This window comes from Terrapene carolina, unplaced genomic scaffold, assembly GCF_002925995.2.
Source record: "Terrapene carolina triunguis isolate 2854851 unplaced genomic scaffold, T_m_triunguis-2.0 Scaffold22025, whole genome shotgun sequence".
In the NCBI taxonomy this organism is placed as follows: domain Eukaryota; kingdom Metazoa; phylum Chordata; order Testudines; family Emydidae; genus Terrapene; species Terrapene triunguis.
Window position 1 is genome coordinate 1 of NW_020686376.1, and position 9,756 is coordinate 9,756.

The window sequence follows — 9,756 nt, forward strand, 5'->3', positions numbered from 1 at the left end:
AACAGCATCCAAATGAGCCATTTGAAAAATATGTGGCAGACAAGTTTCAGTTATATCAACAGTATGGGGGGGGGGGTAACAGAATGCTACTCATGAAGATGCTCTATTCATAGAGGGGGTACTTGATGGGGTATGTGGCCCATATACGGCAGCCCTGAAAACTGGCTTTCAGCCTCCGGGTTATGCTGAATTATTAACAGGGGCTTCAAACATTAGCAAACACAATCAGGAGCAGGGTACAGGAGAAAAGGTGCACAGAATGCAAACCCGAGGACAGAAAGGAAAACTGAACATAAGTTTGGAAGATAGCTTTGTTGCTACAGTTAAAGCAGCAAACGTAGGAGGTGGTAATTGTAGTAACTGTGGAATGTTGGGCCATAACAAAAAGGAATGTTATAAAAAAGGGGGTGGAAAAGCTGATCAGTGTATTAAATGTGATCAGACAGGGCATTGGTCCAAAAATTGCCCTAGTAACAAGGGTAAAGACCCTCTTGAGACTATGTCTCAGGACCAATTAATACAAATCCTCAAGTCCATGAAAAAATCCTCTGATTAGGGGCTTTCGGCCCCCATTGCAGTGAGCCAGTATGGCTCCTCTGCACGTCTGTATCTAAATGCTAGGGTTGGGGGCATGTCGTGTAAAATCCTTATAGATATGGGAGCTTCAGTATCGATCACCGATATTCCAGGATTACCTTTGACTTGTAAATTTACTAGTTTAACAGGGTTGGGGGGAGCAAGTATAAAAGCATATCTGACAAAGCCCCTTTTGATCGAGACAGAAGAACGTTTTTGGATGGGGCGATTTTATTATGCGCCAAAACAAGCCGAAGGTACAATAATGGGAATTGATATGTTACAAAAATTGTGGTGTCATTTAAATTTGGGTGAGTCACCTTCGTTGCAAATACCATCTCAAAAGTCTAGTGCTAATGTGCCTCTGATCTATTCTTCTCCAGGTGAGAGTGTGTGTGTTGTGAAGATGCTCCCTAAGCTGCCAGGACCAGAGGGAGTGTGGGAAGCCGATAAACTTGACTGTGGTTTGATGAATGTCCCACCAGTGGTGATTACAGGAAACCCTCCCCCTCCCACACGTCTCTATCCAATTAAGCCAGAGGCCCTGACAGCAGTAGAAAGTACGGTCAAAGAGTTAATAAAGAGGGGAGTTGTAAAAGAAATACAGTCAAAATGGAATTCACCTGTCTGGCCTGTTAAGAAGCCAGATGGATCGTGGCGGCTTAACATATATAACATAATATTATCGAAATATTAACATGCATGCAGACAGGGTCACTCCCCTAATCACTGACCCTAGTACTATTCTTTCTACTGTACCTAATGATCACGTAGTATTTTCAGCCTTGGACATTAGCAATGGCTTTTGGTCTGTTCCTGTGCACCCTGACAGTCAATTTTGGTTTGCATTTACTGTTAAAGGAAAGCAATATACCTTTACTCGCCTAAGCCAGGGTTTTCATAACTCACCTACTTTGTTTCATAGAGCGTTAGCTGATGTGCTGGCAAAGCTGCCAGACATGGCTACTTGTGTTGTACAGTATGTTGATGATCTTCTTATCTCCTCACCAGATTGCCAAACGCACATGAAAGACTTAGAAGTGATCCTGCAGCACTTGGCAGACAGTGGGGTAAAACGTAATGCTAGAAAGGCTCAGATCGCAAAGGAGGAAGTATCATATCTGGGGTATCTAATATCCAAGGGGTACAAGCATTTAATTGTTGACCACATTGAGGCTATTAATGCACGCCCATGACCGATTATGGTCAGGGAAGTTAGGAAAGTGTTGGAGCTATTCAATTTCTGCCGAACTCAAATCCCAAATTATTCAAAGATTGTCCAGCCCCTTAATAATCTCCTGAAGTGTGCTGGTGGACCACATGATGCAATTGAATGGACACTTGAATGTGAACAGGCATTTACCACATTGAAACAAAGGCTAAGTACTGCCCCAGGGTTGGGACTTCCTAATCCATTAATGCCTTTTACATTGTACACACATGTCAGTGTGGGACATATGGCAGCAGTGTTAACGCAAAAACATGGGGACAAACAGCGCCCAGTAGCATACTACTCTTCTAAACTAGATGTTGTCACTCAAGCAATGCCTCCAGGCAGTGGAAGGAGCTTCTATGGCCCTAAGTCAGGCCTCATCACTTATTGGTGCGCAGGATGTAAATATTGTCGTGCCTCACGCTGTTCTTGCTATTTTATCAGGAAATAAATCTTCGGCAGTCCATGTGGCAAGATGGGCTCAATGGGAAACGAGCTTGCTAATGCCTTTGGTACATCTGCAATGAGCGTCATCGCTAAACCCTGCCACCCTCATGCCTACCTCAGATGAGGGACACCCGCATCATTGTTGCCTTAAGGAAGAGCCCATGAACCTTCCACTGGTAAAAGAAACTGAAATACCTGGTGCCCCTTGCCTATACATGGATGGTTCTTCCTTCTATGTGGACGGCAAGCGACACACAGGATGGGCCGTTTGTACTCAAGGTGGGCAGCTGGTGGCACATGGCAGTTTACCTGGAGCATCGGCACAAGTGGCAGAACTACAGGCATTAGTTGCAGCATGTGAAGCTGCGGAAGGTCATGCTGTAAACATATATACTAATTCTAGATATGTGTTTGAGGTTGTACATGATTATATTAACTTGTGGGTAAATTGGGGATCCCTGACAAGTGCAGGCTCCCCAATACAAAATAGGAGGATAGTGGAGAAACTTCATGCAGCCATGCAGAAACCTACCGAAGTAGCAGTGATAAAAGTGAAGGTCCACACAAAAAGGACAGACCCTCATAGCAAGGGGAACCAAAGGGCAGACGAGCTAGCTAAACAAGCAGCAGTGGAAGGTAAAGAGATGCAATTGATAGCTGCAACACAGCCTCTCATAGAAACCCCAAACTTTTTTGAATTACAGGACATTCAACACGCTGCACCAAGGGCAGAGAAGTGGTTATGGATAGATAATGGGGGCAAACTGTGTGATAATAACACTTGCAGAGGTCCAGGGAACACATTAGTGTTACCAAATGTGCTAATGGGAACTATGATACAAGTGTATCACATGTTGGGACATGATGGAGCACGGAGGGTGATCCACCGTATGTTGAACACCTGGTGGCATCCTAAGCTTAATGCAAACGTGCATGATTATGTGAGAAGATGTGTAATGTGTCCTCAATGTAATTCTGCTCCCACAGTAAAAGTAAGAATGCGACATCAGCAAAGACCAACACAGCCCTTCACGCAGTTACAAATAGATTTCATTGGGCCCCTGCCCAGGTGCAGAGGGAAAGAATATGTTCTGGTGATCATGGATCACTTTACTAAGTGGGTAGAAGCTTTCCCAGTGACCAAGGCCACTGCATCCGATGTAGCTAAAATATTGATGACCAAAATAATTCCCCAATGGGGACTTCCATGCTTCATTGATAGTGACCAAGGTACTCATTTTACAGAGAAGGTGATGAAAACTGTATGCAGGACACTGGGGATCAAACAGAAATTCCACTGTCCCTACCATCCCCAAAGTTCAGGATTAGTAGAAAGAGCTAACTGAACCATTAAAAATAAACCAACCAAACAGAGGTTTTCTGTTACAGGGAAAGACTGGGTCACCAATCTACAAGTGGTTCTCATGTTTATGACAGCCAGTCCTACTAATCCATATTCCTTATCTCCTTTTGAAATGCTGACAGGGTGGGCGATGAGAACGCCAGGAAATCTGTGCATTGGAGGGGCGGGGGTTGTATGTCATGGGTGACCAGCTTGTTGAATATTGCAAATTGTTATCTCAGTGTGTCTCACAGGACCCTCGCACTGAACCAGACCCAAAGGCCGGTGAAGAGGACATGTGTGAGGTGCAGCCTGGTGATCAGGTGATGGTGAAAGCCTATAGAAAACGAAGCTTTGAACCAGCCTGGACTGGGCCTCACACGGTTCTCTTCGTAACTCCTTCAGCAGCCCGGGTCACTGGAATTCCAGTTTGGGTGCACCTGTCTCATGTAAAAGTATACAAGGGTGAGACTCAACATGGGGCACAATAATCCCTGTTTACTCTATGGACTCCTGGAAAGCCATTCTTAATATTGTTAAGTGTTTTCATTTGATATTCCCAGTTTAAAATTGATGTAGGAATTTTTGTTGTCTACTAATTGTTTTGAGTGGTTTCTAAGACTTGACAGTTTTTTAAAGGTCTCATGTTAATAATGCTGCAGTGGCTTTCAGTGTTTTATTGATGTAATCACCTGGGGAGGAGCCACTGGATCAGTTGTAAATGCCATTACTCAAGCTATCAAATCTAATAACATGGACTGGGTTGAAAATTTGTTAGTAGCAGGGATCACAGTTTATTGTGGTAAGAGTAGGGCTCATGTCTAATCAAGTTAGATATTACCTTAACTCAGCAACACAGTTGGTCAGGTCCTCACTGTTGTACTCAGCCATCTATTAAAAACTACTAAAATGTATAAGCAAGCATTGGTCTAGGCGTCTGGAAAATTGTGTTATCATCCTGGCATGGTATCATCCTGGTGTTCAACATGGAAGTTGCAGCCCTGATAGGAGACTTGCTCATGTCACAGGTGCCCTGTTGGGTAAGAGCTGCAGTTCTCAAAGACTAAATGTCTTCACCTTGGATGGTGGCAGGAGAGTGGTCCCCATCGATAACAGGGGCATTTTGGGATGGTCAGTCCATCCTTGGAGGGTGTTAATTCCTGTGGGTTGGGCTCCTGAATTGGAGGCTCAGCCCGTTCACCCACTCCCATTCTCATGTCACAGACACCTGTGTAGAATAAGGGCCGGAGATAACTATATAGCTTTCCTATGGGACCAATGTTCCATCCTGGAAGGATGGGTTTTGTGTATGAAAAACCTGAAGTCAGGACAAGCCTTATCTCAAATGTTGGGACCTGACGTAATGGTGCATGTAATGTTTAATTTAATGGATGACATAGCAGTGAGGAAGGACTCCACTATCTGGTGTGGATTTGGGTAATTAACTTTGGCAGGCAAGCCTTGCTTAAACATCTAATTCTTCCTATTGTGTTAAGCCTATTAGAAGATATTACAAAATAAGTGGTAGGGCAATTACAGTGATTCAGTGAATAAAAGGGTTTGCTATTGTGGAAACAGAGATTCCATGGGGATGGATTTGGGTTGTTTTCTCGCAATGGGTATGGGCACTTATTATTTTTATTGTAGATATCATTATGTATTATTTAATTTTGTTATCAAAATTGCAGTTAAATAAGTGTTAATAGGGTTAATTATTGTTCCTAATAAATACAAGGAAGTGGTGTTAGTGGGGTCTAAGAATTGTTCTTAGCCCCAAAACCAAATGGGGGAGCTGAAGGGTATGCTTGTGTTCATTTTGGATAAAATGTGATTTACAAGGTACTTGTGCATAAAGAAGCATGCTGTGGCTCACTACCCTAGAAACATTCTAGAGAAGGCCAGGGGGAGGGGGGTGAGCTCAACATGTGGAGTAGAGAAGTATAAGCATGTGATGAACAAATCCATATATGAAAAGGTTAAATATGATTGGTTAGAGGTTTGTGTTATGTAACTTGTTATGTAAGTGCCATGTGCTATAAAATAACAATGGGAGGGGCTCCTTGCTGGAGGGGCTCTGCCTGATTTTTGTACCAGGGGCTCTCCCTTTGTGCACATTGAATAAAGCCTTGTTGAATTGAATTGAATTGAATTGCATCGAAGTCCCTTGATTCTGCCCAGCATCTGACTCATTGGGAACCACAAAATCCCAACAATATATACACATACACATACATACACACACAAGCACACACATCTTAGTCTGTAAAGTTTTAAAAACTTACAAACCCATGTGTGACTAGGACTGTATTTATATCTAGTATAAATATCTCTTCGTTAAGGTGAGCAGCATTGATATGACAATGACAGGGAAACTAAAGCACGATAGTGCTTCAGAAATAATGGTGGGAAATAGGTTAGAAGATTTTGTTAGAAAGGTAGGATGTGGCCCTTGGGCCTGGTGCTTATCAGCAACTTTGCAGGTAATGGGAACAATGGGTTCAACCTAAGAAAAAAGGAATTTTCTCAGGAGAACCTAGTAGAAAGGAGAAAAAGCAAACTGCTTTACAAGGGTTACAGCTTGTGGATTGTACCCTGAATAAAAAAATAAATAAACTAATGACAGAAAAACAAAACCTAAAGAAGGAGAGAGAGTTAGACAACATGAGAATCTGTTATGGAACAGCAAAAGAAGAAATAAGAAAACCCTTCTGAAAGAGCTGTCTCATAAGGTGGCTGAATGCAAAGCTTTCAGGGGGATAAGATGTTTCAAAAGGAAGGAGGGAAGTTTCCTTTCTTTAGAGTTTAGTTTCAGGTTTAAGTTTTGACCGGAGTGGGAAAGCTCCACAATTCAGCCTCTTATCAAGTAGCGAGTATTAGTGAAGGAAATAAATAGGTTTATGTTTATTTCTTTGTAACTTGTCTTGGGCATTAGGGAATAATCAAATTGGGTATTTTTTGTGTCACTAAGTTTTGCCCAGGGGAACATCCTCTGTGTTTTGAATCTGTTGTCTGTGAGATCAGCTTGTATGCTGTCTCCCAGAGGGTTTCTCTTACCTTTCTTTTCTTTAATTAAAAGCCTTTTTTTAAGAACCTGATTGATTTTTCCTTATTTTTAGATCCAAGGGGATTGGATCTGGACTCACCAGGTATTGGTGGGGGAAAAGAAGGGGGGAATGAGTAATTCTTCCTTGTTTTAAGATCCAAGGGGTTTGGATCGGTGTTCACCAGGGAATTGGTGGAGGAGTCTCTCAAGGCTACCCAGGGAGGGAAAGGTTTGGGGGGGGAAGACAGAGTTTCCCAAGTGACTCAAACTATTTGGGTGGTGGCAACCAGACCAGATCTAAGCTGTTAATTGAGCTTAGGTGTTCACATGCAGGTCCCCATATCTGTACTGTAAAGTTCAGAGTGGGGGTGAAACCTATGACAGAGTGTAAAAGAACCAAGGAGGAATCTGATGGACAACTAAAGCAATTGGAAAATATTTTAGAAGACATGAAATCAAAATATGAAGAAACTTCTGCAGACGTAGGCAAGCTAAGGAACCAAATCGAACAAAATTAGTTGTTAGTTATGGAATTTAAGAGAAATAAGTGAGGCAGATGGAGGAAAACAAAAGATTGCAGAAGGAACTCGGTATGTGACAGATGGACCGAGAGAAGAGTGGGAGAAATGTCTTGGAGGTACAAGGGCAGCTAAAAAAAATAGCAGCAAAGTTAGTCCTCTCTGTACCTGCTGAGAAATATGAAAATATGAAGAATGTATTATCAACTGAAGTGAATGAGAATGCAAAGAAGTAAGTAGAGGTGGAAAGAGAATATGAAAAAGTGCAGGCAGAGTTTCGGCTCTTAAAGAGGGAATTTGAGAGTCAGAAAGCTAAATTTGCTCAGCACATGAGAACAGAGGAACATGAACAAATGAGGGGCAGATTTGAGTAAAGATCTGAAGAACTGGAAAAAGCAATTTCTGAATCATTATTGAAGAATCAGACATTGCAGGAGGAAGTGGAAAGGGTTCACATGGACAACAAGCTGTTTATGCAGCAAATACACACTCTAACAACTGAGATTAAAAACCAATATGTGTCTTTAAAACTGAATGAAGAGATGAAAAAAAACAAAAACAAGTGAACTGACTATTGGGGATCTGAAAAACAAAACAAAACTTGTAGCAGTAATGCAGACGTACAATGAAAACAAAGCAGAAGCTGAGAAGTTGCTGATGAAAAGACCAGTTGAAGCGAGAATGTAAGTCACTTCCAGGCTATGTACCTGTCTCCAGATCATAGAATATCAGGGTTGGAAGGGACCTCAGGAGGTCATCTAGTCCAACCCCCTGCTCAAAGCAGGACCAATTCCCAACTAAATCATCCCAGCCAGGGCTTTGTCAAGCCTGACCTTAAAAACCTCTAAGGAAGGAGATTCCACCACCTCCCTAGGTAACCCATTCCAGTGCTTCACCACCCTCCTAGTGAAAAAGTTTTTCCTAATATCCAACCTAAACCTCCCCAACTGCAACTTGAGACCATTACTCCTTGTTCTGTCATCAGGTACCACTGAGAACAGAACAGAACAGAACAGATAAGCACGAAAAAGAAGTGGCAGCCTTGAAATCCAACACTGTGGCACTTAAAAGGCAGCTTGCTGAGATTCATCAAAAATATGATGCTGAACAAGCAAAAGTTTCCAAACTAGTGTCTGAAAACAAAACTCTGAGGTACACAATGAATGATCAGTACGTACCTGCTATAACACATGAGAAGATTAAAACAGTCTTGAACAGCACATTAGAAAAGGCTAATAGAGAGTTGTCAGATCTGAAGAAAGAAACTGAAGATATAAAGCAAAAATTTATGAGAGTAAATGAAGGGAATTGAACTTTGCAAAAGAGGCTGAGACTCCTGCAGAACCACATACAAACACAGTATGTAAGTCTAAAAGCTCATGAGAGTAAGGTGTCTACCTTAAATAAAGGCATGCAAGAGTTACAGGGCAGTAACACTGAGACATTGGCTAAATATGAGAGATGCCAAGAGGAAATCTTACAGTTACATGCAGAGATTGAAGCCCAGAAGAAGGAACTTGATACAATTCAAGAACGTATCAAGTCCAAATATGTCCCAGTTGGCTGCTTTAAAGAGAAAGAGAAAAACTTTGAAGCCACGGTGAAAGAACTAAAAAAACCCACCAGTTGGTAGAACAGACACAGAGATGCAGAGAATGTGAGGAGAAGAGACAGAAATACAAACAAGATAATAAAAAGTTAAAGAATGGGGTTTTGTCTATCCAAAATGACTTGCAAGAAAATTACATTGTTGCTGAGAAATCACATTAAATGGAAAAAAATGTTCAGCAGCAAAATGGAAGAACTGAATGACCAATTGAGAGAATTACTGCAAAAATAAACAGAGATAAAACATGAAAAAGACAAATTATAGGGAAAAAATGCTAAACAGATTTCTGAGGCCCTTGCTGTGCAAACTCACATATAGGGTCACTATGTTCCAGCTTTCACATATTGACTCTTGTTATAATTTTGTCTTGTTATAATGAAAGTGCTGCTCTTATTTAATATTTTCATTAATGACCTTGGCACAAAAAGTAGGATGTGAGCTAATGAAATCTGCTGATGACACAAAGTTGGGAGGCACCGTCAATACAGAGGAGGATCAGACCATTGAAGAAATGGGTGACGTTGAGAACTGAAGTAATAGAAATGGGATGAAATTTAATTGTACAAACTGCAAGAGCATGCACTTAGGGACTAACAACAACAATTTTGGCTATAAGCTGCAGGCTGATCAATTAGAAACATCAGTGGAGGAGAAAGACCTATATGTGTATTAGTCAATCACAGTATGACTATGAACCACCATTGTAATGCATCCATGAAAAAGGCAAATGCCGTCCTAGTAGAGATAGAGACATACTGGTGCCATTGTACAAGGCACGGGTAAACCCTCATCTGGAAACCGTGTACAATTCTGGTCACCCATGTTCAAGAAAGAAGAATTCAAAGTGGAACAGGTACAGAAAAAAGCTAGTGGGATGATGAAGGGATTGGAGGACTGATCTTACTAGAGAAAAGCTTGGCTTGTTTAGCCTAGTAAAATGAAAGCTTGAGAGGGGTATCTAATTGCTCTCTATAAATACATCAGGGGAAAACACCAGGGCAGCAGAAG

General features: G+C 41.7%; 1 pseudogene; it reads left to right on the forward strand.

Moving 5' to 3' along the window:
* Positions 1–6,998: 6,998 nt before the first annotated feature.
* Positions 6,999–9,066, forward strand: LOC112121136 (annotated as a pseudogene).
* Positions 9,067–9,756: the final 690 nt, after the last annotated feature.